The sequence below is a fragment of the Temnothorax americanus genome, unplaced genomic scaffold (genome assembly GCF_048541705.1).
Source record: "Temnothorax americanus isolate GAGA-0224 unplaced genomic scaffold, ASM4854170v1 Scaffold3, whole genome shotgun sequence".
NCBI lineage: Eukaryota > Metazoa > Arthropoda > Insecta > Hymenoptera > Formicidae > Temnothorax > Temnothorax americanus.
The window spans coordinates 7333492-7360561 of record NW_027509442.1 but is presented as its reverse complement, the minus strand read 5'-3'; the positions used below and the strand labels follow the sequence as shown (position 1 = coordinate 7360561).

The 27070-nt window shown below is 41.8% G+C and overlaps 2 protein-coding genes across 6 annotated transcripts in view; one reads left to right on the top strand and one right to left on the bottom strand.

Annotated features, from left to right (window-relative positions):
* Window positions 1-3407, top strand: part of LOC143900269 (18S rRNA (guanine-N(7))-methyltransferase) — a 166205-nt gene extending 162798 nt beyond the window's left edge. The window contains exon 9 of the transcript XR_013257735.1: window positions 2897-3407. The gene's annotated coding sequence lies outside the window, so the exon portion shown is untranslated. The remainder of the gene's footprint in view (window positions 1-2896) is intronic.
* LOC143900272 (uncharacterized) overlaps window positions 1-27070 on the bottom strand; it is a 227408-nt gene that overhangs the window by 98104 nt on the left and 102234 nt on the right. For 4 of the 5 annotated variants that reach the window (XR_013257737.1, XR_013257736.1, XR_013257738.1 and 1 more), the window contains one exon: window positions 20974-21046. The gene's annotated coding sequence lies outside the window, so the exon portion shown is untranslated. Of the gene's footprint in view, window positions 1-20973; window positions 21047-23625; window positions 23691-27070 lie in introns of those variants that run through there. The other variant, XR_013257739.1, reaches the window with a different exon arrangement.

Below are 27070 nucleotides of genomic sequence, written 5' to 3'. Positions count from 1 at the left end.
GGTTTTCTGTTCCCGTACGGTGTCATTACACACCTCATAAAGCAGAACACTATCGACCAGCAATATTTTCACCGGAAACTCGATATCATTGACCACGCAAATCAATACCGTCCGAATCCAGCATCTCGCGTCATCCCGGAGCCATCGGAGATCCAGCGGAATACTATTTCACGATATTCTACGCAACTTTTAAAATTCTCCATACTAAAGAAGTCGATTGTTTATATAACGATTCAAGCTATCCTGCAAATGAAAAGAAAAAGTATTCTTATGTGTAAACATTTTAAATTATTGGACATATCAGTGCACATTTGCATTTTGTGCAAAAAGAGATAAGCGTGATTCATATACAAAACTTCGCATAAATAAAAAGAAGTAAATTTAAAAAAGTTCTAGCGCGATATAAGTTAAAGAAATGTATTTGAGAATTGTAATTATACAGCAAGATTGCAGATATCTTCATCACAGTCACGCGCAAAGGGCAGGTGATTATAAGGTCTTCATTGCTAATATTACGTCGGACGCGCACAACGCATTCTCCGCCAGTGGTTCTCTTGTATAAACTCTGTCATTTATAATAAACTCGCTGCACATTAATTTGTAATTATTTAATCTGCAAATTAAAAAATGCTATATAAAAAATATAAAAACATTCATGCAAAAGTAATCACTAAAGTATCTTTATTCTGGACTGTGTTTTATAAGACACTGTGAACGTAACAAAATATTTTATAATATAAACAAAAAATTCTTTAAGATTTATGATATGCATTTTCTACATTTCATTGCGCATCTCATTTTTCGAAGATCCACGCGTGTACATTTCACAAACCTGATATATATTGCACAAATCTTTTGCAACACTTTTCACGTACTTTGTTTCCTATAACACATAATATTTCTATGGATTTGACGTTAACAAAGAAATGAAGCCAAAAGATTACAAAGTTTACATATTGTGGATATTATACTTAAAAAGATCCGCTTCGCCCGTATAGCAAGTTAAGATAGTCAAAATTGGCTTTAATGGATACAGTTTGTTGAAGCAATCACTTTGACCAAAGTCAAATTTAATCGAACGGAAGTCGAAGTTCATTTAAGGAGCTCGTATCCGCACGTGAGAACCAGTGGCGGAGAACCGTAACGACGTATGCACGTGTAGCGCAGATAGTTCTGCTCGTTAGAGGTCAGGTGGGGGTGAGTTAGCGGATTAATAACGCCTGGCACGAGCCTAATCAGCTGGTGTAGAGTTCACAGCACGGACGGTTGGTGCTAGGTACCTGGTACCTCTCTCATTCTCTCGCCTTACCCCGACTTGTTCCCTCTCGCTCGCTCTCTCTCCCTTCCTCTTTCCTGCCCGTGGCAGTCCGGACCCCCGTAGACCCGCGTTCAGACCCCATAACAATATCATATTCGCCAGTTGCACACGGGGCGGCCAACCTCCCCTGAGTTATTAACCTCTAAGGTTACCACAGCCACCCTCGCAGTGCCGACATAAGCCTCACTTAATTACCAGAAAAGCTTAACCACCGGTTCTTAAGCTGCTTTCACACTGAGAGTGACGACGGGAGGGGGAGAGGGTATAACTGGACACGAAAATCGTTGAAAAACTTTTTCCCAGAACAGTATCGGTATACGCTTTTTCAAATATGTGAAACGAACATTTGTATTACAGTAATAACTGATTAAATACAATAACCGGGATATTTTTTGATAACTAAGTACGATAAGTATAAACGACTTTATATAACTTTCTTTATTAACAATTGGTAGACACTTTGCATTATTTTCTATGCCAATAGCTTAGAAGTTAATTAATACCCATGGCACCGAAAGGTCACCGCAGGTTTACCTGTACAGTAATGACGTTCGATAAAGCTTTGTGAGAAAGGGTCGAAAAGAAAAATGGTGATAGGACGTGTGTTTACACAAACACGAATTCTATGTACGGGTTTAGCGGGTATAGTGTTAGAGTATCCTGAGTACGGCGGGGAGGTACGCAACGTTGTTGAGTGCAATAAAGATACCCCGTTTGGTCTGCAGCAGCGTGAAAGTCAGGGCCGACGAAAACTTTAAATTGGAAAAGTTTCGGCTCTCTCTCGGGCGTCTCCGTCCGATGTTTGACTCGAATAAAGGTGCAGAATGTTAAAAAATAACCGCGCCCACTCCTGACCGCCTGGCGAAATATCCGGGAAACGCGGATAAAGATTTACGAATTTTTATATTCCCATTAAACGACTTAGCGATCTTTTATCTCTACAGTTTTCTATAGTTATGCAAAAAATAAATCCCAAACTTTTAAAATGGGTTTTTCTCAAACTTGCGATTTCTTCGAATTTTTATGTGAATTCGCAATTTAATACAGTTCAGTCATTAACTATTAATATGTTAAATCGTAAATATCAAATTACTGTTTCTAATAATCTTCATATTGCAATTATACAGTACTGTGATACTAATAATTAAATTATATATAGTGAAAGATACATGTTGAACAAATAAAATGTTGTATTGCATAAAGATATTAAAATCCTTCGAGGAAGTTTGTGGTTTACGTTTCTGAATAATATCTTGTAAGAAGATCTCGCTTTGAGGTTGTTCTTATATAAAACCATGATATATATATATATATATATATATATAATTAATATCCATTTTATATATCTTCTCTTTCTCAGAGATACACATCGATTTTCCTCAAATTAGCTATCGTATAATAAATAATTCTATACAAGTCTTGGTCGGGTAAAAACATATTCCGACAAATAACATATTCGTTTGTGAATGAAATTATATAAAGTATACTGCAGATTTCTCAGACCTTCTCTTATATTTACCACGTTCTATTGTTCAGTTCTAGTGTATTATGACATAATATAATAATAAATAATTTCAGATCGTCAACGCAATCAATGAAGAGTACAATGGAAATGTACCGATGAAAGGCATGAGAAGCAAGCTTTGTCCACCGATACGTGCTGCAATAGTTTCGTAACAGTTTCAATACAACCGGCATGTGCAGTCTTGAACTATCGGTATATCGGGTAGGTGAAAGTAATAAACGTAAGTCATACGTTGAACGATCATAAATATTCGATATTAACGTTGAGACGTAGAAATTAGCATAACCGTTCGCATGCTACCAGTTAACGTTTGACCGGGAGCCGCGATATCCGCTTGCCACAGCGAGGGAGATCGTTTATATCATTTTCTTGTATCGATCGTGCGCGGCCGTGTGAGTATGTATGACTTCATGATTCTATAGGGGTTCGCAAATCAATCGTTGTATCACCGATACAAGTCACGGACTTTAAAGTTGGATTCACACCGCTTGCATTTCTGCCTGTTATTCCTGTTTGGTCAGCAACAAATGTTTCGCGCCGACAATTACGTGTTTATAAAATATCTGAAAATAAAACAAAACCGTGTGTGACTTTAATTATCTCAAACATTTATGTAAATGCTTTATTGCTGCTGTAACTAAATAAATAGCGTTAGCTAATATTGATTTGGTAATTATCCCTCTCTCTCTCTCTCTCTCTCTCTCTCTCTCTCTCTTTCTCAAATGCTGATGAAACGATTACTATCTTTAAGACGAGTTAAATATAAATATTCCTGACACGTCGCTTTATTTGCAGTTATCACTCTATTGCCACCGTTTTTAGTCTTAATCAATTTACACAAGGATTGATATAAAGACACACGATAAATATTAATTGCCAGAAAGAAAATCCGTTTTCGAGGTCACTCGCACGCGAGTCTAATACCGGGAATACTGTGGGCTTAAAAGATCTCGTCTTTATTGGGAGTCCGCATCGGCGTCGCTAAATACGGCTTAATGAGACCGGCTTGATCTACGATTAAAGAAAACCTAAGCGCGCTCTCATGTAACGTTACCTTCTCAACGCAACATTATGAAATCAACGATATGATGATAAATGTGTTTTGCGTCAGTAGGATCGAAATTTATGAAGGTGATAAACGTCCCCGATGCTGATGGTACATGAATTGCAAATAGACAAAGGCCGCTAACAAACACCGTTGTATAAATCACTCCCGCGGGATCGGCTGCATGCAAGTCAATATATTAAAAATCGCAGATTTTCCATAAACTGCGAAGCTCGGTGAAGGAAATTGGCATAAAATATCTGCGACGATTATTTTAATCGCTACGCATCGATGATACTGAATAACGGATAACGTTAATGAAAATTTATTATAGATATATGTTTGTGATTAATCAATAAGAATTAATACAAATCATTATGAATCAATATATGAATTCATTATAGTTATATCTACATTTATTTATCACAGATTAATTTAATTCGTTCCATTAATGTCGCAATAAGATTTCTTACCTCTTGGGTAATAATTAATTTCGTATTACGTGAATGTCCACGAGAGGATACTTGCAATCTCGAATGATCAGTAGGAGCATCTATATTCATCGCAATCGTGAACATCGAAATCCATAAATCACGGCAGCGTCGTATTTTCACATAAATTATGGAAATACCATGGACGACGTTGTAAATCAAAGTATGCGCGGTCGCATTAAAAATTACAATGCACGAGAACGTGCATATATATACGTGTAAATCAAAGTAGCATTGCGGCTCCTTTGGACGCTATTTATGTAATTGATCTTTTACCGAGATTGAATGGATAGTGTTTTCTAAGGTCATCCCTGAAAGAGCTTTCATTTCCGCAGTGGAAGATTTAGGTCAGAGATACACTTATTCGCTAAAAATCGTGAGATCATCCTTGTACATTGCAATAATGTACAGTTTATACGTAACATTTAAATTACGATTATTTTGTCATTGTATTTCCCAAAGAAAATAAAATGAATTTTTTAAATCAACGTTATTGTTTTATTTGCGACGTGCAAGATCTTTGTAATACATTCGTGTGCGTGTACGCGCGAATTAACTGCCGCTATTGAAGTGGTCAAAATGCATTCGAGATCAGATCTGATGCAATATATCGTGCAGTCTGGATGAGGGTATTGTAAGAGGGAAGTTAGTCCTTAATTTATTCGTCTACTCTCGTCGTTCAATGAACCGATGCAACGGCAATGCAATTATTATTAGCTTATTATTATATAATTGAACAGACTGCAGTTAATGAGGCCTCTTGAGACAGCTCACCGTGGGGGCAGTTGCATTCAAGAATCATCCATTTATTTGTCGAAGGTATATAATTGGATGGAATTAGCCGAGATTGGAAGTTCAGGATGCGATCTATGATACATTTGCAATATACTAATGGAGTTATGCCCCCTTGCTATAATATATCTGATAAACGAAATTGTAATAAATATAGAAATAGAGAAACACACACTTGATACAATACAAATATAATGCAGAAAGAAAAACGCACAAATATTACAAATTACAACTGCTGATTATATTTGGTTCTATGTTGCTGTGTCAAATAAATTTATATTTATTCGCACATACTTGGAAATCGACGTGCTTTTGTCAATGAAACTGCAATTTATTTTAAGGAAAAAGAAATGCAACAGCGTCTTTGCTCAAGTCTACATTGCGCACATTGTGAAGAATGCACATTAGTTACTAACAAAAGAGCCGCCTGCAGAAGGGTTTTTTTTGCCGGTATAATAAAAACGGCCAGTGAGATTCCGTTTCTAAGGCCCAATTACTCGTGTCATTACACTTCTGGATTCCAGAGACAAGCGCGAGAGGTAAGAGTCGGTACGACCAATGTTTTTCACGAGGCGAGACCTCTGCTTATGTAGAAGCGGTTTCAAATCTGGTTAGGCTTCGTTTGCGATTTTGTAATCCATAAACGTTTCTCATATGGCGCGTGCTCCAGTTCCATTTATGGCGAAAAACTGCAACTGTCCTTGCAGGTGATATGTACGCGAGCGCGTTGCGACAGATAGGCGCGAGCGCGAACGTTTCTCTCATATCTATTATAAAGGACATGTCAAGCGCGACCACTTGGAAAATGCAAAAAATTTTCATCTTTTATCGGTGAGCATTTATTACCGATATGGTACAATAGAGAAGACTTAGAGAAGACAACGAAAGATTTTAAACGTGATTAACGCGTTATTAAAATTATTATACAAAAGAAAGGTATATATAACGATGCATGTGCGCGCATTGACGTCATTTAATTTATACATCATTGTACCATATTATAATTAATAAACAATTTTCACGTTTTTGTATTAAACGTTATTGAAATACTTTAAAGTAAATTCACAATTTTAAAAAAGAGTTACAAATTAAAATAGTATACAGGATAGATGTGAGAAACTTGGAATATACTTGCGGTCTTCACGTACAGTCACGAATAATCGTGTATAATCGGTGACTCAATAGTAGACATAAAACATAAAGCGTGAAAATTCCGGTACGCTTAAGGCGAGGGAAGCCAAGCTCGGAAGGCGAAAGTATTTAGTTTGCGGGTAGAAAGGGTTAATGAGCATGAAGGTAGCGAAGATACACGTACGGTCGTTGGCAGATCCTTCCTCTCGTGTTCCCCTCGTGGGAGAGTGAGAGTCACGTGGAACGAAAAGGGGAAAAGGCTAGGTATATTGCTGAATTGAGGAAGGCGGTGTTACAAAGCGCCCCGTAAATCCGCGCCAGGTTCGACATCCGACATTCTCTCCATTTTATTTCTCCTTTCCATCCCTTTTCTCTCGCTCTTTCGCTCTTTCACTCTTTTCTTCCACCTTTCTTCCACCTCTCCCCCCCTCTCTCTCTCTCTCTCTCTTTCTTTCTCCTCCTCCTCTAGATACAACAATCCACGGTATACGTTACAGCATTAAAAATAATAGGAGGCACACACGCGGGAACTTGAGCTCCCGAGTTTGGGGAGGAAGATTTGGTCCCGGCCAGCGGACCGTTCGAGAAGGTTGGGAGTCGCGAAATTCCACGGAATCCTTCATGTTACGATGTCCTACGGTGAGCTATTATTTTAGAATCAAACAATATCCGCTTGTATCGGGCGGCTTCGAATAAAGAAGAAAGGGAATTCAGTCGCGGCATCCGCGTGCTGATGGTCAGTTCAAAGCAATCTGTTAAGACGCACTCGATGATCATTTATAAAATCAGAGTAAGATTTATATGTACGTGGATAGTAGCACATATATATTGCCGTTACCTTTATTTATTATCTAATACAATTATAATGATGCGTTTAATATTTATTATTTTCAACAAATTAGGTATTATAAGAACAGAAAGTTTGTTAAGACACGAACGATATTACACGATAATAATCAATTAAAAGTGTTATCAGTTTCACAAAATAAATTAATCGCGAATAAATTCTTTGAAACTTCTATCCGTTTCTGTCGGGACAATTTCTCCTTTTGTCATCGTTAAGGCCGTGGATATAAAGCCCGAGTGCTGCCGTTATGTACAAATTCGTCAAGACAATGTCGCGAACAATGGGCCGTTTAGGGCCGCGAGATATATACATACATCATAGTATAGTATACCGTTCCTTCGGCTGACCGAGGAGAAGAAAGGGGGACACGTATATCGAGGAGAGGAGAATTATAACTGCTCGAATACACTGAAATTTATGATCGTCACTGATACTAACGGTGCGCACAGTGAACGTCGTGGCTGCGCGACATGCTGGCATGCGGTACATCATCTTCCCGTTGCTCGCGCACTGTGCACTGGAAGAGCGCGGATTAACCTTCGCGCAACTAATCCATTTATTTATACGCGCATTGTAAGCTTCGTTCTTGCGTATTCCCTGGCCTCGTTGTAACGGCTAACTCTTTTAACGGCTTGAACAGCACGATTCATCATGTTATACAAAAAGTATCATAATATTTTAATGTGCACATTTTTTTATCGCTCTATGCTATAAACATTTAAAGATATACAAAAGAAAATGTATTTAATACATTAAGTCGATATTTTTTGCTCATTCTTAACTTGGATATAGTTATTGGCCCAAAAAATAGAAAAAGAATTTTAGCTTTTAATAAAAAACGCTGCCAGAAAAAATGTCTTAACCAATAACTAAATCACGAAATAGTAAATTAATAGTTTATTTCCAGTCAAAATTCGAGATATTCTAGCTATTACGTCTGACTGAAAATCAATCAGGAACTAAAAATATAACTTTTTGCGTTTATCTCATGAGTAATTTACTAATTATTTTACTTTCATCGATTATTTTAAATAGCTTGACCATCGATTAGTCTCTTCATAGCTTATCATCACGAATTCTTGTTGTGTTTCAGATTATAATGCATCAGAAAAGATAAGACCATCGCGGTGGCTGGTAACCAATAGCTAATATGTCATCTCTCTATAGTTGGTTTCTGCTGCTCGACGTCGGAAAGAACAACCCTCGGCCGCTTTAGCGGCATTGCGCGGACAGTGATAGCGGGAGCGGAGACAGAAAGCGCGGCAGCAGAGGAGGAGGGAGGAGGAGGAGACGAGGTTGAAAGAAAGGTGTGAGAGCGACGGGGACGAAGGAGGCGAAGAGAAGCGCGATAGAGCGAGAACGGATAAACTGGGCTGTCGTTGGATCGGCCGGGCGGCGAATCGGGGATACAAATGGGCAAAACACCGCTCTGTACGGATGCCGCGGAGCCGGTTGCAGGTGGCGCGGCCGCCGATAAATATGTCAGCCGGCAACACCACGGCGTGGCACACCGCGCCGCGTCGCGCCACGCCGAGCCGAGCCGCGCCGCGTCGCGCCGTGCCGTGCCGAGGTCCGCTGGTCCGCAAGCCGGTACCGCGGCATGGCCACGCCGAAGAGTCACGGCATACCACGTCGTGTGTACCGCACACCGCACCTCCCAATTCCTCTTCGCCACTTCGTACCCGCTTCTCCTCTTTTTCCCCCGCTCGTTCTTTCACTTCTCTAGCCCTCTCTACTCATTTCTTCCTTTCCCTTCTCTCAACCTTTCTCGCTCTCGTCCCTTTCTTCCCTTGCTTCTCTCTTCCGTCTTTTTCCTCCCGGTCTCTTCCTTTCTTTCTTCCTTCCTCCCTCCGTCCGCCTCTGTCCTTCTCGTATCGACGAATCTCTTTTCTTCGCTGGGCGCGCTGCCTCTACCTTTTTCATTCTCCAACGGCTTCAGTCCCGCGCTTTTATACATTTGAATATTATGGAAATGTCGACGCTCTCGTGGACGCGGAATCGTATTGCCGCTGCCTCTGCCATCCGACCGGTAGCCCCGCGAGAAGCCGCGGGGAGAAAGGAGCGACGAAGAAGAACCGTCCGCGCGCCGAACGGAGTTCGGGCTGGAAATGGAAGGAGGTGAGTCCTCGTTTCTTCCTCACTCCCCCGAACTCCATCCTCGCCGACGAATATATATTGTAGGAGGCATGCGGCTACTATCTGCCGCCGCATCTATCATATCCCCTAATGAGGACGCGCACCGGGATCCGAGAGCGTATCCAGAAGCGCGTTATTATATGCCACTCAGTCGGAGTCCGTGCCATTTTCGGCCGTCGGGATCGCCGCCGTGTCGACGTGCTGCTTTCTAGGGATCGCTACCTGGACTATTCGTGCAACAGGTGAAACACATCCCGGTCTTCTTAGCAGGCGGCAGACGGCACCAGAAAGACGTCGCGACGAAACCTAGATGAATAGGAAAGATTCGCGCTCGGACATTTTTCTAGGAATCTAAATATTTTCCCGTTGACTCACAATCCCGAAATATTAATTCTTCGTGAAAAGAATTTTAGCATGTATCATAAAATATTTCTTCCAACTTTTGTTCATCTTTGACAGTTCTCCTATATATATTTTTGAAGATAAATATTACGTCTTCCTTTTTAATCATAAAATGCAAAACTAATTCAATACATTTATGTTATTTTCTAGAAATTGCAATCTAAAAATATAAACAATTTGCGAAATAAAAATTAAAATATTTTTTTTTTTTTTTAAGTACACAGCTACATTTTTCAAGGCACAATTTGTCACATTCCGAATTTCATAAAACTTGTGCAAGACAGTAATGTTTGAACAAACTAATTCGCGCCGATCTATCCATCGCCCGACCGGTTCATCGCCTTGGGTGCGAGCGCGAAATAACAGACTACTCGAAAAACCGCGACGAATCGAATAATACGAGAGAGATGTCAAAATACACGAGCGAGGTGAGATGCAGCCGGGAACGGCGTTGAATTCATGCACGTACGCGGCCTCAGGGCGCTATACCTCGAGGTACGAAAGCGCCAGGAGGATGGTTACATGATCGGTCCGGTCCGTTGGTATAGCCTTTGGTTCCCGGTCGGTCGTTGTTTTCACTCTGTTATGCAGCAACTGAAGCACCGTTGCACCAGCTATGTACGTCGGTTTATACACTAGACACATCCCCGGCCGACCTCCGCGTTATATGCCCACACGTCAATCGGGGATAGGTCCACGGGGCCGTTGGCGTGGACCGTGCCCGATCAGGTTGGACCTGGCCAGGACCGACGCGCGATTCGACGTGGAGATGATTGTAGTTGCAAATGGGCAGTTTGCATCAAGAAGCGGTCTTCCCCCTAGTCGACAGAACATGCACGGCCAATGCAAACAAAGTTGACCCGAACGTCCCGCTACCGACGACCCGTACCCACCCATCCTCCTCCCCCTGGGTCTATAGAACTCGACTCACCAGCCACGGCAAGTACACACGGGCTAAAGTATACAAATACCCATCTTTGACGTACCGGAATCAGCGCGCCCCTCGCTCGTACGGCGTTGCCCGTAGTAATTGTCGCATGGCTATGGCCGGCCCGCTCTGGCGGGGCGGGGGGGTTTAACAAAAATTCGATTAAACGCGCGCTCGAATTAGTTGCGCGGCTGGCACTCTGGTTCTATTCACTTCAATTGAAAGTTTCCTTTAGCATTTTTATATCTCAGAATAATTTGCAATGAAAATACATTACTTTTTTTTTATTTAAAATGAAATAACAAAAATAAAGAAAAACATGTTATTTCGATCCTTTAATAAAGTTGTGAATATTTAATTAGTTATATCGGTTCTATTAAACCCACAGAGATCGAATACAATAAATATTAATTATAGAAACGATATTTATTTGACAATGAGAGATAGGCGATAGCGTGAAGGTGTTAGAGATAGAGAATAAGAGAACTCGACGCTTCTCCCTGCTTCCGACGAGACCGAAGTTTGGCTCGATATTTACTCGGTAGATCGCCAGTAACTACCTCGGTTGCCCAACCTGGTTGGAACCATAGCGGTCGCTGCCGAATTGAAGTACGACGTATAAATAAAACGAGCCTCAGCACGATACCAATGCACTCGCCTTCGACAGACGAAATTCCCCCTCCTCCCCTGTCTCTCTTTCTCTCTCTCTCCCTCTCTCTCTCTCTCTCTCTCTCTCTCTCTCTCGTCGGTGAGTGCACGCTCCATACCGTGGAAAGGAGAGAACAAGGCCGGGGCGATACAGAGCTTTGGTCAGTTAAACATGCGCATATTGCATGAAACTGGTAGTAGGCGACTCCCAGAGATCGACCTCTGTATTAACACCTCTGCCGCGGCGTGGCGAAGCTGTGCCCGCTCTCCTTGTTCCGCGCCGCCGTTCCTCCCCTTTACTTTCCCTCTCGCGGTGCCTCTGTCCTATCGAATAGTTAAACCATTATTTTCAGTCCGGACAGCCAGACAAAAGGAATCGAGCTGTTTGCGGTTGCTCGAGTGTGTCGTACCCCGTCGACTCTCATGACTATGTTATCCAACTTGTACGCGGCTACAATTACGGTTATTCCGACGCTTTCAAAAGCCCAAAGCCCGAAACACAAAAGGCGCGTGTATCGGAAAATGATTCTTCTACGCTTATCTATCTATGGGAGTTACACTATCAAAAGATTAGCGATGGACTACCCAGTCAGAAATGATTAATTAAATTGAAATCGATTTGATGTCGATGAATGGTCAATGTCGAATGCTGGTTGATATTTCTGATGTCATCTTCGATCTCGTCATAGTTATTTTTATGTTAATTGAGCAATTATAAATATTTTCTGTAAGAAATTTTAAAAGGCTCGAATTATTAAAAATCAATAATTAGTGAAAAAGGCACGGATCGAGCTGTAACAAGTTATTGTTGTTTTAATCTTTAATTAGATCGAAGTTAGACAACTCTACATACTAGTTAAAGATTAAACGGCTCTGTGTCCTTTTCACTTAATTATAAGATTTTTATTGTCTTTCGGCCAGTTCGAATTGATGCAAAATTGAAAAACACGGTATATACATGTATACTGTGTATTCGATATATTGGAGGAAGAGGACAAAAGACAAATAGAAATCTGATAGAAATGTTCACAATTGCTCAATTAGAATCAAAACAATTATAATGAAGTCAAAGGTGACAAAAATCAATTAATATTTGCCAGCGACCATTCATCGATGCATCGGTATCAAATCGACTTCGATTCGATTAATCATTTCGGGCTGGGTACCGAAACCAAATATATTGTTTCTTAATTTTGTTTCTGTTTGGCGCTATAGTTATAAATACATAGTCTGCAGATTATTAAACACGGAGAAACACTTAGCGGATATTTTATATTATTTATATAAAATTTATTTAGCCGATCAGTGGAGAGTTCTGCAAGTGTATAGCAAGCAAATTTGTATCCGTAATTTCTTTCCCGTTGAATACACGCGCGCGAACAGTATAGATTCGTATACATTTAAGCGTGGATACTCAGCGAGTGTACTCGACGCGTACTCCGGGCCCAATGTATGTATATACTCATGCATACCTACAAACACAGCGTTAGCTCATACCAATTGCGAGGACATGCCGCATCATTACGTCCCGCTAATTAATTGTGATTTATCGACTTTAAAATGCCCGATCAGGAGTACGTCTAGATAATACAATGCTGGAGTCTACAACGACGCTAATAATACGTTTTACACGTATTTCACGTATCTTGTATAAAACATCTAAAAATTCCACAAAGCTTGCTTGTGGAATTTCATTTTATTTTATTATTGCAAAAATAATAGACAGTGATTGATAAACGATATGCAACATTTATTCACACATTACATTGTTTTGCAATAATAAAATAATAGAGACAGTGATTGATAAACGATGTGCAACATTTATTCACACATTACATTGTTTATTCGTCTATTCTTATAAAAAAATTAATATTTAGTTACTGCTTTTTTTTTGTTCTGTATGATGTTTAATATTATATGTTCACGTTGTTATAAACTCATTTAAAGATACCGAAGACTCTTTTCAGAGTTCAGAGAAACGAACGTATCGCAGGTAGTGCTCCAACTACTTAAGATAATTTGTAGAAGAGTGCAGTGCCTCAATAACGGAGCACAATTCAACGAAGATGATCCCGTGTCGAAGGTAGCCCGGAGCGACCGGATTTAGTTGCGTTTCTTTCAAGTGCAAGCTTTGACGAACGCGACAAATATTATGAGCGCTTCGCCGATCCGTGAATAAACGGTTTAAAGAACTCCGGGTTTTGGTAGCCCGGGCGGTTCCTTGTGCCCCGCAATCCACCTCGCGGTCCGCGCGCCAGATCCCGCGTGCTAAAAGCTTTGTGACGAGAGAGCTGCCGCGAGAGCGGGCAACTTGTTGCACGACAAAAATTCATGCCTGACGAAATTCGACGAATGACGAGGCACGAATATGTCCGCATAATTGTCGTGGCCGTTGTCGCAACGGATCATCCGCAGCTGCCACGGGATAATAAGGACGCCTCTGTGATATTCCGCAAAATAATCCCTCGGCGAGACTCAGGGTGGGCCCCTCGAGACGTTTCGCCTCGATATGTTTCACGCTTCGAGGTTCACCTTCCAGAAATGAATCCAAAGAATCGGAATATGTCCTCGCTCGTCCTACCGCGCTAAGTGCACAATTTTCTACGTGCTATTTAATATCGTCTTTTGTAAATAAATACCGGATATACACGAGCTTAACCCTCCCCCCCCCCGCATTTTTTTGTTCGCTTAAATCCAACGATGGAACGCTTTATTTTGCTGAAGACTACTTGCTACTGGTTTGCAAACGGTGCCGTCGAATTCTGTTCGGGTTCTTCACCGTTCGCTTCGCTGCACGCGCGTGCAAAGTACAAATATACTTTATCTAAGAAAAGAAATTTACTGTCCTGCACTGTATTTTTACCGTATTTCCTCCGTATCTGTATCTAATACGATTTGCATTATTTCGTTATTTTTGGTGTGTTCTCTGTAAAAGATTTAGATTATAAATCCCAAAAGTTATATTCTTGTGTGTTTATCATGATAAATAATCTTCTCTTTTACACTTAATACATTTCTGTAATTCGGTGCTAAAACTTCCGGACAGTAGTGTTGATATCCGTCAGTCTTTTTCTTATCCCGGTACAATTATCAGAGCTACGATCAATTCCCATTCTCTGAGTAAATCGATATCCCTGAGACGGCGCGCCTTATTTCTCGGCGAAATGATTGTTATACTGGTATTAATGGCCTGATTCGAGATTTAATGCGCACACACCCACGACGCGATATATCATTCGAGATAGTAATTTTTATTAAAGACAGAGACTAACGATATTAACAAATATTAATATCATTACGTTGATGATTGATACGTTACTTATTATTAAAATCATGAATCAAGGGTTTTACGGTTGTCGTTGAAATGATGTTTTTATATATATTGAATTCTGTCACGTCACTTGTGTGTAAATTAGAAATCCTTCATTGAACTATTCACATCGCGTGAGAATTGAAAAACATCTTTCTTGGCAAGGCTCTGTGTTGAGAAGATACAATAAAACTCCGAAGAGAGTGCGACATCTAAACCCGCGAAATATGCGTCCCTCGCTACATGTATAATCCGGAGTACGCGTCGCGCGTGTATATATATGTCGATCGTGCCAAGCATATGTGTGTCTGAGCGGAACCAACATAGTAGCGGCCATCGAGTGGACTTGGCCGTTCGCCAAGATTCCCTAAACGGCGTTTGGATTTCTTCTGAAAAATCGTCACGAAGACTCTGAACTCGCGAACACCCGTTGAATGGAGAGCTCCCGCGAAAGAACGGAACGGTGATGAAGCGAGAGAAAGAGAAAGCGAAAGGGCAGAAAAGGGGAGAATGAGACGGGAGACGGTACAGCTCGAGCATAAGCGACGCTTCGCTTTTTGCGCTACCTCACCTTGTTCATCGGCATATATAACGTTATGGCAAGAGGATGAGAGACGGAAAAAGGATGAAAGACACGCCGGGAAAGAAATACGAGAGAGAGAGAGAGAGAGAGAGAGAGAGAGAGAGAGAGAGAGACAGAGCATCGTGCAAAAGGGGGCGAGAACGCCGCAGGTTGCCGTGAACTAAGCCGATCCAGACCCCATAGAGGAGAGCATTCTGCCAGTTTCTTTCCCTCTGTTTCCATCGAAAAGATTTTTCTACGCTCTGTCTAGGGAAGAAACGGATATTCCCGATCGGCGACACGTGCGCGCGGTCAACGTTCGTGGCAAAATACGTTGCACCCGCGAGAAGGGAGTTCCTTTCAAGATCATGCACGACCGCGACCGGCTCGATCTTTATTAGGAAAACAAGTCATAAAGATTCTCACATTCCTCTCAATTTTATTATTCCATGCGATGTTCCCGAAATAAGGATATACATCATTTTAATTGTGATTTTATCAGTGAGAAATATCGTGGAAAATTAGAAACGTAATTTCGCAGAACGCGACTGGAAATTTTATCACGTTCGCAGAGAATTAATTTCGCGAGATCACCAACGCGTCCGACAAGATCGATCGACTGGCGACGGCGAAGCCAAATTTGCGCGCGTTTCGTACAATAGGCGATTGTGCAGGGCGAGCAGCGAGGAAGCGATCCGTTCAGACGAGCCTGCCAGCGTTCTCTCCGCGGCAATTCCAAATATTATGACGTGCAAAACGCACCAGACACAGGCGGCAGGCGGATACCACCGCGGCACATAATATGCCTCCGATGTATCTTGTCTTATAACCGCGCCGGTCACTGCCATGCTTCCACGCCACGACGAAAACGAGCATCTTCCGGGCACGTATACTTGTCGATCGTTTGTCTGTTTGAACAACGCCTGTATATACACACGCGCACCGGGTCCTTTTTACGTGCTATCTTTCAGGGAAGCGAGACGAGTTACGACAGAACGTCGGCGACGTTAATTTCCCGCCACATGTGAACGAAGCACAGATAATCCGTAATTCCGCGGTCCTTTTCGATAGGATCGCTTAAATATCGGAGTGTCCAACGTTGGAGCAAATTCATTTGCCACTCGACGTTCTTAATTAATTTGTTGGAATATGATCAACGATAGGCATTAGAGATTAGGCGCGGTAGAGACGTATTCCGAAGTTACTAATAAAGAGCGCGGCGAGCTAAAAAATTGGAGAGAATGTGTTGATGGTAGACTTGGCGCGGTTGTATTTCATGCTCAACAACGTACAAATGCCTGAGATATCAAATTGCATTTTCCAGATATGTGCGAACAGATCGCTCCCGTGTTTAAACAGCTACCCGCGAGAATCACTGGATGCACTCGCGCAAATGCTTTCTGTTTATTATCTTTCGCTGGAAGGAATCTCCCAGTGATGACGGAGAATGGTTTACTGTCGAACTTAATGAATAATCTGCGGTTTCACGATCTTACCTCGTGGTAGTAACCATCTTTTAGTCTCTGAATGTTATCTTGGAAAGTTCATAATGTGACTTTATATTATCGTTACGGGCCAAACAGTAAAATATCCTTATCTATTTATAACCTATCTTAACGCACATATTTTCCATAGGAGGATATACATATGTATACGTAGACACACATAAATAAAATATATAAATATATTTTTCGTTCAAGTGATCAACACGTTAAGATTTTCGAGTCGGTTAATTATATGTCTATTTATATGTAATGCGTGTGAAGTAGAAAATTAAGGTGCTAACTAGCGCCACACTCGAAACTTTTCGAATTTTCATACTTTATACAAACTGGTCCACCATTGTCACGGCTATAAAAGCCCATGAGCAATGTAGCAGGACCGGGGTCCATGACACCCTTTATGCTCTCGAACCTTTATCTTTATCGTTATGCGTCGTTGTTTCAAGCTCTTTATGCCTGACACGGGGTTCCCATTAACGTTTGATTTACAACTTTCTACAAATCTATAAAGGTGCCTTCACCTCCGTCGAGGTATAGATTTCCTTCGAGCGAGCGGACACGACGCACGAGAGACACGTATATCGGTTCGTGAAGCGACGCCACACGCACACGCACGCACGCTTGTGCGCGCCACGTACGCGCGTCGGTATTTTTCGCATGCGTTTGTACATACATGCCCGATCGTGCAAGTTTGGATATGCGTTTGCTACGCACACGCGAGTCCGAGGCGTGCGGGATCTCGCATCCCCGTGTGCTCTCAACGCCACCACCCCGCCGCCTTATAAAAGAGAGAGAGAGAGAGAGAGAGAGAGAAAGAGACTCAGAGAGATGAGACTCCGCCGTGCCTCGATGGGACAATATTTGGCTCGGTGACGCGCGGCCAGATCGGCAGGCACGATAAAATTATACACTAGGCCCATAAACGACCCCGAAACTCGGCCGTTAAAATTAAAATCTGCCGCAAGACGTTGTTCGCCGATGAATTACGATCGAGGCATGCCGGTGCACCTTACGCGACCATCCTCCTCCTGCGATCCAGAGGACCACCTCTGGTTTTCTTACTTCGTCACTTTATGCACCACTCCGTGCTGGCTATATATGCGGTTTAATATTAGCCGTTTCATGTGCTGCTTACGCCGGTAATTTCCCGGTCGTTCGCGGTTACAATGTAAAGACACGGCGAGAGAATCGACCGGGTGTGTCCCGCCTGTTTGCGCTATCGTCGAAATCAGATCATCTCTGTCGTACGTATATTCGTACTTATATCTTCTTAAAATATACTTAAGTTAAACGGAATGAGCTTATTACAAAAGTTTTTCACGGATCGCATGCATATAATTTGCGTACTTTATTTATACCATAAATGAACTTTTATAACCATAAATATAGCTTATTCTTCAAGGTAACTCGCTAATTATTTTCCGTCACGATATTCCCTCTGATTTCAAATTAAGCTCAAATATGTAATAAATATTCACGAGAAGTATATAGCGAGCGTTGGAAATGTAGCGATAGATGTCATGAGTTTTTTTTTTCCAATTTGCACACGAATTCCATTTTCCAACTTTATAATCATTTGATTGCTTACAGCGCCTTGTTACAGCGAGACAAATGTGCAGATTATATAACGTACGATGAACCGTTTGATTAAAATTGCAGTAATTATTTACGTATTCAGTTAATACGTTCATATTTAAAAGTGTTCGTAACAATTTTAATAAATAACCGCACAATTATAAATGTATGAAGCTTGGCGCATTTTGTAAATGACCGTATGGTATCATAATGTAAATGTAAATGTAAATGTATAGTATCACCAAATATTTGTGTGGCCCTATAAGAAACAATCCACTGCATTCTCTTAGATAAGCGCGCGAAACGATTAGTTTTATACTTTTCCGTAGCTATATATACAGCTTTTAACCGATAGCCCATGCTTCCATCAGAAATCGGGGATATCTGTGCGCGTATACACGTTGCATCGCTTATTTATTCCAGCAATAAATAATTCACTCTTTCTGAGAGATCCAATCTTGCACTACAAAGTAGTGGCGAGTGTAACAGCCCACTTTATCATGAAATACCGCTGAGGAAACGCCGCATACTATAAATGATAAACATGACTCTATCTTATTTTTAACTCGCTATATTCTTTATCGGCCATAAAGCCGTAGAAAATGTCGGGCAGAGAGAGAGAGAGAGAGAGAGAGAGAGAGAGAGAGAATGACGTTACGAATAAAGGCTTCATGTCTCAAGCCCATAAAATCAGCGCGGATGTATTGTAGCCTCGCTTGCATATAATATGGCAGAATGTAATAAACTCCCTGTGGCGTGTCCGCAAGACGATTGGGTATTACTTTTCGTTTTATTATCACTTTATTATTACCGCGCGCGTTGCCTTTATGGGGCATATTAAGACGGCGGCGAGGATGTGCGGCCGCGGTGTGCCCATCAGTGTGCGTGTGCACGCATAGAATGATTCACCTTATTCCTCGGAGAAAGTTTGCCTCCTCGCCATTTTACCACTCTATCAATTATGAGTTGAGAGGACGGAACCCGGGCGATCTCTTTCGAAGAAACGGGAATAACGGTAGCGTTTCGTACATTATAAAGTCCATTGACGCGACGCGACAAGTATCGGGACTCTAATAAAGATTCGTTACGCCTGGCGAAAATTTTACGATCGGATATTAAACTAATCTAGCTTGAAATAGCTAGTTGCGTTAAACTTAATAACGTTTGATATCTTTAGAACTGGATATACACGCTAGCTTAATGATGTTTATAGCATACAAGCTGTTTAATGCCGACATTACTTCTTAGTTATGAACATCCGCATAGCTATAAAACCATACAAGCGCGAATAGAATTATTACCCATGGATAAAAATACTATTAAAAGTTTACAAATATCGTAGGGAATCGTGTCGTATTCTTGTTCTTCTTGCTATTTTATTATTTAAACATCAATGATTTATCAATACTTGTACGATTCATGTATTTAGCCATGACTGCATTAATAGGTATTTTAAATGTAAATATAAGCGATAATATAATTAACGACGTTAAATACTATTAAACATTTTTAAGAAAGTCTCATTAAACATTTCTATAGAAGTAAAAAAATACGCAAAAACAAGTAATAATATTGTAACGAAGATAAACAAAGCACAAAGTAACAACGACAATGTAGGACTAACAGAAGAAGAACGAAGGACTGGCAGACTGGCGAAGGGCAGGCGAAAGAAAAGAAGAGGAAGAACATGAGAGAGTAAAGGGTTAAAGGTGAAACCCAGCCTCTCGCCCTTGCTGGGCGGAGAGATCCAATCGGAATCCTTGCTATACTCGGACTCCTTCATCCACCAACTCGGCTCGCATCATGCCCTCATTATACTCCTATCGTGAAGTGCGATTAGAGGTGCAAATTTGTTGGGATCGTTGCTGCGCTCCGAGAGTTCAGCAATGTGAATCTCGTTCTTTCTCATTTCGTATAGCATGGCTTTCCAATTATAAATCCTTTAACAAAATATCTCGAACGCTAAAACTTTAATCAAATGTATGTCGCAACAAGCCAAAATGCAGCTCGGTGATTTCAATAAAATTAATAAAATATAATCCCAATGTTATATACAAAAAAATATTTACGTTAATTAATCGCAAAGATAAAAATACAGCCAATCAATACATTTTGAATGAGCAATTCGTCTGAGACGTCATGAAATTTGTCACAATCATTTATTGTTACATTTAATATGTGAAGATATGGAGAAAAAGCGTACGCTGAGATGAAAATGCGAGGGCCCAAAAATATCTCAGCGACATTCTTCCAGAAAAACTTCCAGAAACTACCTACAAGTGGTTGCTTATCGTCGTCGAACTTTCGGGGTTTCAGGAAAAATAACCGATCGGATAAAGATCTTTATGTGAAATGGAGAGCTGAAATATTATGCCCGTTAAGAATCCAAATTGGGTTCTTTTAAAGCGCCCTGCAAGCCGCAGGTATTTATAATTTCAGCCTGGTTTTGATGTACTGAATTTACATAGCGACTCCGTGTTCCCGTCGCGGACGAGCCGCACTTATAAATACGCTATTTTATTCCACGGAAACAGAGATACGATTTTACGGACACGACGAATTTTTAAAACGATTCTAAAACGCGATAATTCGGCCATACTTAACACATCTTTATTATACGCCATACCGAATCTAATGTGCAACCCTAATGTTTTGTGCCACAATATATATTCAATCAGAGATTTTTACATCACACGTATCTTTCACTAAAGATATAAGAATCATAACAATATATATAATTACAGACATAAAATAATCTTACCAAAGAGGACCCATATCTTGCTGTGCACCGACAAGCTCTGCTTTTCTCTGCTCTACTGCGCGAGTCTATATGCCTGAAATAAAAGACATTCCATATATAATCGATATATAAAATAGAAATTAAATAAATAAAGATACGGCCCGTATTTCAAATTACAACTAAACAATTGTGTTCAAGAATTAATGCATAAAGTCAACGTGCTCTTAAAACAAGATAATAATTATTTTTAGCAAGTCTAATAGGACGCCAATAAACATTGTGTCTATTATGGGCCAGAGATTTTTTCCTCTGAAACCCATATTTCACTTTCCAGAACTATTTTTTGCGACGCAACATTCGAAAGTATTGTTCCAGGTCTTATCGATCGGTCGACAATAACGATCGATAGTCATCGTTGAAATACGGTCGAAACTTCCTAGGCCGGAGCATCCGCGGTCAAACCCACAGGACCACCAGCATCGACGACGTCCACGAGCCAGTTGCATACGTTAAAGGGACGGGAGGACGGCTGTTGTTGTTTTTAATTATGTTTATAATCAACGCGTGGCATGTCTATGGTAATCGGTACCCGCCTATTCGGTCGGCCAGGCGAGATTTACAGCCCAGTTAGAGTCTCGCTTGCAATGACTCTCAAATCACACCGAACGGATCGGCATTAAGCGGGGACGACACCGTTCGAGGATCTACGCTTACAAAATTATTAATAAATATATCCATCTCGGATTACGTGCGTACAAGGTAGAATTTCGAAAGATATATTATTATACGAAATTATTTATAACAGCAACTTAGAACACGTGGTTCCATATCTATATATTACAGCAAAAAATGTAATTTTTAATAAATGATATATACATATGTGTATATTTGAAATAAAAAACATTCCATATAATCAATATACAAAATAAAAATAAATACATAAAGATAGCCCACACTTCAAATTACAACCAAGTAATTTTTTTTTCTAGAAAAATTAATGCACAATATATAGATATAACATTCCGATAGTAATTACAACAAAAAGATAGTTTAGTTTATCTTTAATTGTAAAAGATGTAACTATATTCGTATTACGTTCGAATATGATAGACACATTATCGAATGAAATAATAGTTTGGATAAAAAAGTGCTAATTTATTAAATAATATTTTATCGTAAAACCCTATATAGCTTTCGTCTCGATATATTGATAGATATATGAAGATATACGTCGACAGCTCTTCAATATATTGAGTTTATCCCATGAGCTGTCGACGTGAATACGAGCAAGAATAAAGAATAGACGTAAATTGGAGGATGTCAGTTACACGCAACGAGGGAGTCTTCGAAAAAAAAGCATCGTGCCCCGAGGTGACCCGGCACCTAAAGTGAGATTTGCTAAAGAGTCTCGGTCATGCGAGGCTACATGCATACTTGTATACATCGAGCGGCACACAACCGCGCCTGCTAATGACGCGGAGAGATACCGCCGATATCTCTAATTAATTCCTCCTATCTTCTCGATATACAAATGCCCGGTTGGCCCACTGTAATACCGAGACTGTCGTATAGCGAGCGCGGCGCGGTTCTTTCGGCGCCATTGAAAAAGATTTACTGAGCGTTCCGCACGACAGCGGAGAGTAGTTAGTAAAACCGTAAGAAAAGGAAGTACACTATTGTCCGTAAAAGATCAATTACATTGCTAAAACGATAGCATGCCGAGGACACGGCAGGGTGGTACAAATAAAACTGATCGCGGCGTCGAATTGTCCGCCACTAAGGAGACACGGGGCGCTCGATTTACGTAGCGCATTTTTTATTTTTTATTTTTTTAATCAGTTTCGGAAGAGGCAAAAAATCTGCAAAAATAAACAGAGAAATCTACTTTGATGACAAAACACAACATAATTGGCATATCTCGCGGATATATTACAAGTCGCGGGCGAATCCTCTTTCCAAAAGAGTGACGTTCATGAAAAATCATCGGAAAGCCCGCAAGCCGCATATTCACATTGGACGTTAAAAAGCGAGAATACGACGTTATATAATATAACATAAAACGCGAGTGTTATAGCCGATTCGCGCATAACATCGAGCGAGCGTAACCTGGTTTGATTGGCCTGAGGCATATACCGAATGATATCCGCGTGCTCCAACCGAGGGCTCGTCCGGACGCGCAAGCGACAACGTGTGCGGACATTAAAGCATAAAGTATCGCGGGACGGCCGTGTAAACGAGACATCGCTTTGATGCCCGTGACGAGGGGGCGGGGGACGGGGACGGGGGGACAGAGAAACAGAGAGACGGGAGAGAAGGGACGCGCGAGAGAGCGAGAGATGGATGGACGAAGGGTGGAGGAAGGACGTACGACAACCTACGAGCTATACGAGGCCAGCGATCCTCAACCGGTGGCTACCGCCGCCGTCGCCGTCGCCGTCGCCGCCGCGCGCCGAGGTAGGATCGGTCACGGGCTTTTGTCGGCACCGGCGGACAATTTAATCACGACGTTATTGGAGGGTGGGCGTGAACCGTTTGTTTGGCAGTCTATTAGGCAATAATAACCGGGGTGCGCCCGCTCGGAGGAGAGCCCACGAGATAATTTATTCCCAACGGAGGCGCCCTGCGGCCTTGCCACGCCCAGATACGCCACCAGCTCTTCGACGGTGTACTTACTCGGGGCTCGGAGCTCGTGCCCGCCGCCGCCGCCGCCGTCGTCACCGCCGCCACCGCCGTCCGCGCGCAGCTTCTTTATAATGTAACATCTGCAAACAAGCACGTCATAAACACACCCCTAACGGCAAATACGACCGTTTATTTTCGCGTCTCGCTTGACACAGGCCCGTTTATTGGTACTCGGCCTGCGCGGCCTGTGTTTATTGGTACTCGATATGACCGGCTCCGATAACCAGCCGCGAGCGCGGACAGCGTTCGTTAGATAATTTTTGTGGTAGCAGGTCGACATCGCGACGAGCATGGGAGGGGGGTATATAGTTGCGTCGTGCACGAATAGAATCCGCCGCTGATAAGATGAAATAAAATATCTTTGTTTAATATTTTTCAAAGCGCACACACAAAGTGCTCTTAATAACTAAATTTTGTTAGGTAATATTCTTGAATTGAATTGAGATATAAAAATATAAAATCTAATTCATTCAATTGATATTTTAAATACACATTCGAAATGCAAGTAGCTTGTTGTTTCGCGTCTGTCAATATATATGCTGCCAAGAGGATATCACGCGCGGGACGATGGACATGACAGCCCGCGACGAGAGAGCAGAACCGTGCGTGCGCGCGCGAGCGCGGAGTCTGGCTCGTATATCCAACGCGCGGAGGGAAGTCTCTCGAGGGTAGGTTTAAAACAAGGAGAGAGACTCGAAGAAGACGGGTGCCTCGTGAGGACTGACTCGGGTGCTTTGATTCGCCTCTCCTGCCTCGGCAATGCATCCAAGGCCGCCTCGAATCTGGACGCATAAACATGCCAAGGATCGTGGGACGTCACTCCCCACATAATAACAATAAGAATCCGTCGGCTCGCCTCCGTCCCGTCGCGCGTCACATCACGTCCTCTCGCTCCCTCGGGAGAGACAGCGCCACGAGATCCCACGTGATTACAGCCGCGGGAGCGTCTTCACAAATCACTCGGCCGATGCGGACTCCTCGCGAGGAGAGGAGAGTTGCGCGCTCCTTCCGCTCTCCTCCCCCTCGTCGACGTCCATCGACCTTCCCCTCTTCCCCTTCCTCCTTCCCCCCGTTCTCTCCTCCTCGCTGTCTGCCCCATCCCTCGCCGATATTCCCCCGCGTTCCCCCCTCGACCCCCCCCACTCCCCCGCACGTTGTGGCCGCGTACCCCAACGTGCCCCCTTCCCAGGGGCGCACATACTCATCGCCCAGGTATACCGTTCGCGGTAGGCTTTCGATAGCCTTCCCGCATGTGTTCAACTTGCTAATAAGTTACATCCGGCAGTCTCCTTTCGCGTTCAACGAAACGCGCGGCGCACCGGGACATGTCGAAAAGCGTGTGACCCGGGCCCCGTTCGCTAGTATACTCGCGGATAGGCACAACCGATGTTTCGAGCATCTTTCGAGTCTCTAGTCTCGAGTCAAATATTTATCACCTATTAGGCAAGTCGTTACACACATGCTTCCGTCAATTTTTAAACGTAGAATGCGTCCTAAGACAGATTTCGATGGGTTGCTCATATGTAATTGTTATAAAAATTGAAAATGTGTGTGAATCTGGCAAATATAGAGCTCGAATGTCCGGTTTTTTATGGTTGGCTTTTATGGTTTACGTTTAAAATACCAATAAACAAATTTGTAACAATGTACAAATGTATACCATAATGTATGATACATGACGGAAATCTAACAAAGAAAATTATTGGAGTCATATGGTTGCCGGACGTTGCGTTAAATCGCGCAGTTGCTTCAATTATATCGCTGATAGGTATCGATTTTTCAATGCAGGTCATAATCGTTGAAATCCGTTAAATCCGCCCCTGCCCCCTCTCGCAGCTCCCTCGCTTTAGCCGTCTCTTCGATCTTTAGCTCCATTAGAGTCTTACACTCTCGTTCAGCGGCGAGGTAGCCCAACGCTCAGCTATCCATGACATAAATCTATATTATACGCTATAGTCCCAACATTCACCGCACGCGTAGCACACAACTCGATGAGCACGCACTGAGTAAATGGATACTACTGACACATGTGCGAATAGTGTGCTAGTCATAAGATGGCAATAAAGGATGTGAGAAAAATAAATTTAAAGAACGATAATTGTAAATTAGAAACAGCAGCGGGACTTATAAATTATATCTGTCAAATTGTATAATTTGACATATCAGTATCAATTTCTTCATTACAATACTTGGATTTCCTATATATATGTATAATTAGAGAGATTTAATTTTCAATTTCTTATCCAAATAACAAGTGTTTATGTGAATACATTACATAATTAATCTTATCGACTAATGCATTCTAGTCATGTTGACAATGTCAAGTCTTACGACTAGAAATTTTGAATAAACCTTAATAAAAGAAAAATGCGAATAATATTACTAAATATTACTTTATCGACAGGGATCTTTCGCTTAAATTGATGGATCAAAATATTTCCAAATCCAAATCGCAATGTCCTTTTAAATCTATAAAATGCACATCAATCTATTTGTACATTAAACTGCAAGACCAAGAATGTGTCGGTGCGTAATAACGAGTCCTTCACTCGCTCGACGCTCGCCTTGTCCTCCTCGAGGATCTTGGCCGGGGAGACTTTCTTCCGTACGCGCACCACCAAGATCGCTCCCGCATAACACAGCGCGCGGCAGCGTTCGCCGGCGAGCAGCCAATTAAATAAATATTCGTTGACATCACGGTCGCGTCACTTCTACAAACTGCCCCCCTTGACATTCGGCCGAACGGAGGTAGTCACCCCCTACCTCTGCAGGAGCGATTCCCCTCTCACCATCTCCTCCTGCCTCCTCCTCGTGACTGGAGAATGCAAGATATACGATTTGGAATTTGCCACTGTTCGCCGCAAGTGAACCGCGCGAGTAAACTGCGCACACATTGCCCTTTCAATGCTGTGGAGCGCAGCGAAATATGTATCATGCAATTACGTTGTCCTATTACATTCACGTTACATCTAATTTGGACATGATCGATTATCATCAAGGAAAATTGGGTACAAACGTAACGTTACATTTTATATATAAACGTTGTTATAATAATGACGTAATAAGATTCTTAGATTTGCAAAAACAGAAACAGTATTAGAAATTCTTCTTAAGAGATGATAATTGAGTTGAACAATACCGTAAAAAAGTATATAACATTTAAAAAACGGATCACATAAAATTACACATAAATGCAATGCATTATAATTACTAGAAATTAACACAATGTTCTGTTCACGTATGTACTTCATTCAGAGGCACTCAGAGCTATATCACAAGGGCGTTGAAACGGAAGGAAAGCAGAAAGGCAGGAGAAGATTTAGAGGTAAAATAAAGCGAGAGAAAGGAAGAAAGGAAAAAGCACGATAAACGTGGGCGTACATTCGCGTGTATGCGTCCTCTCGTCCATAGGGCCCCTCTATGACGCGTTATCCCG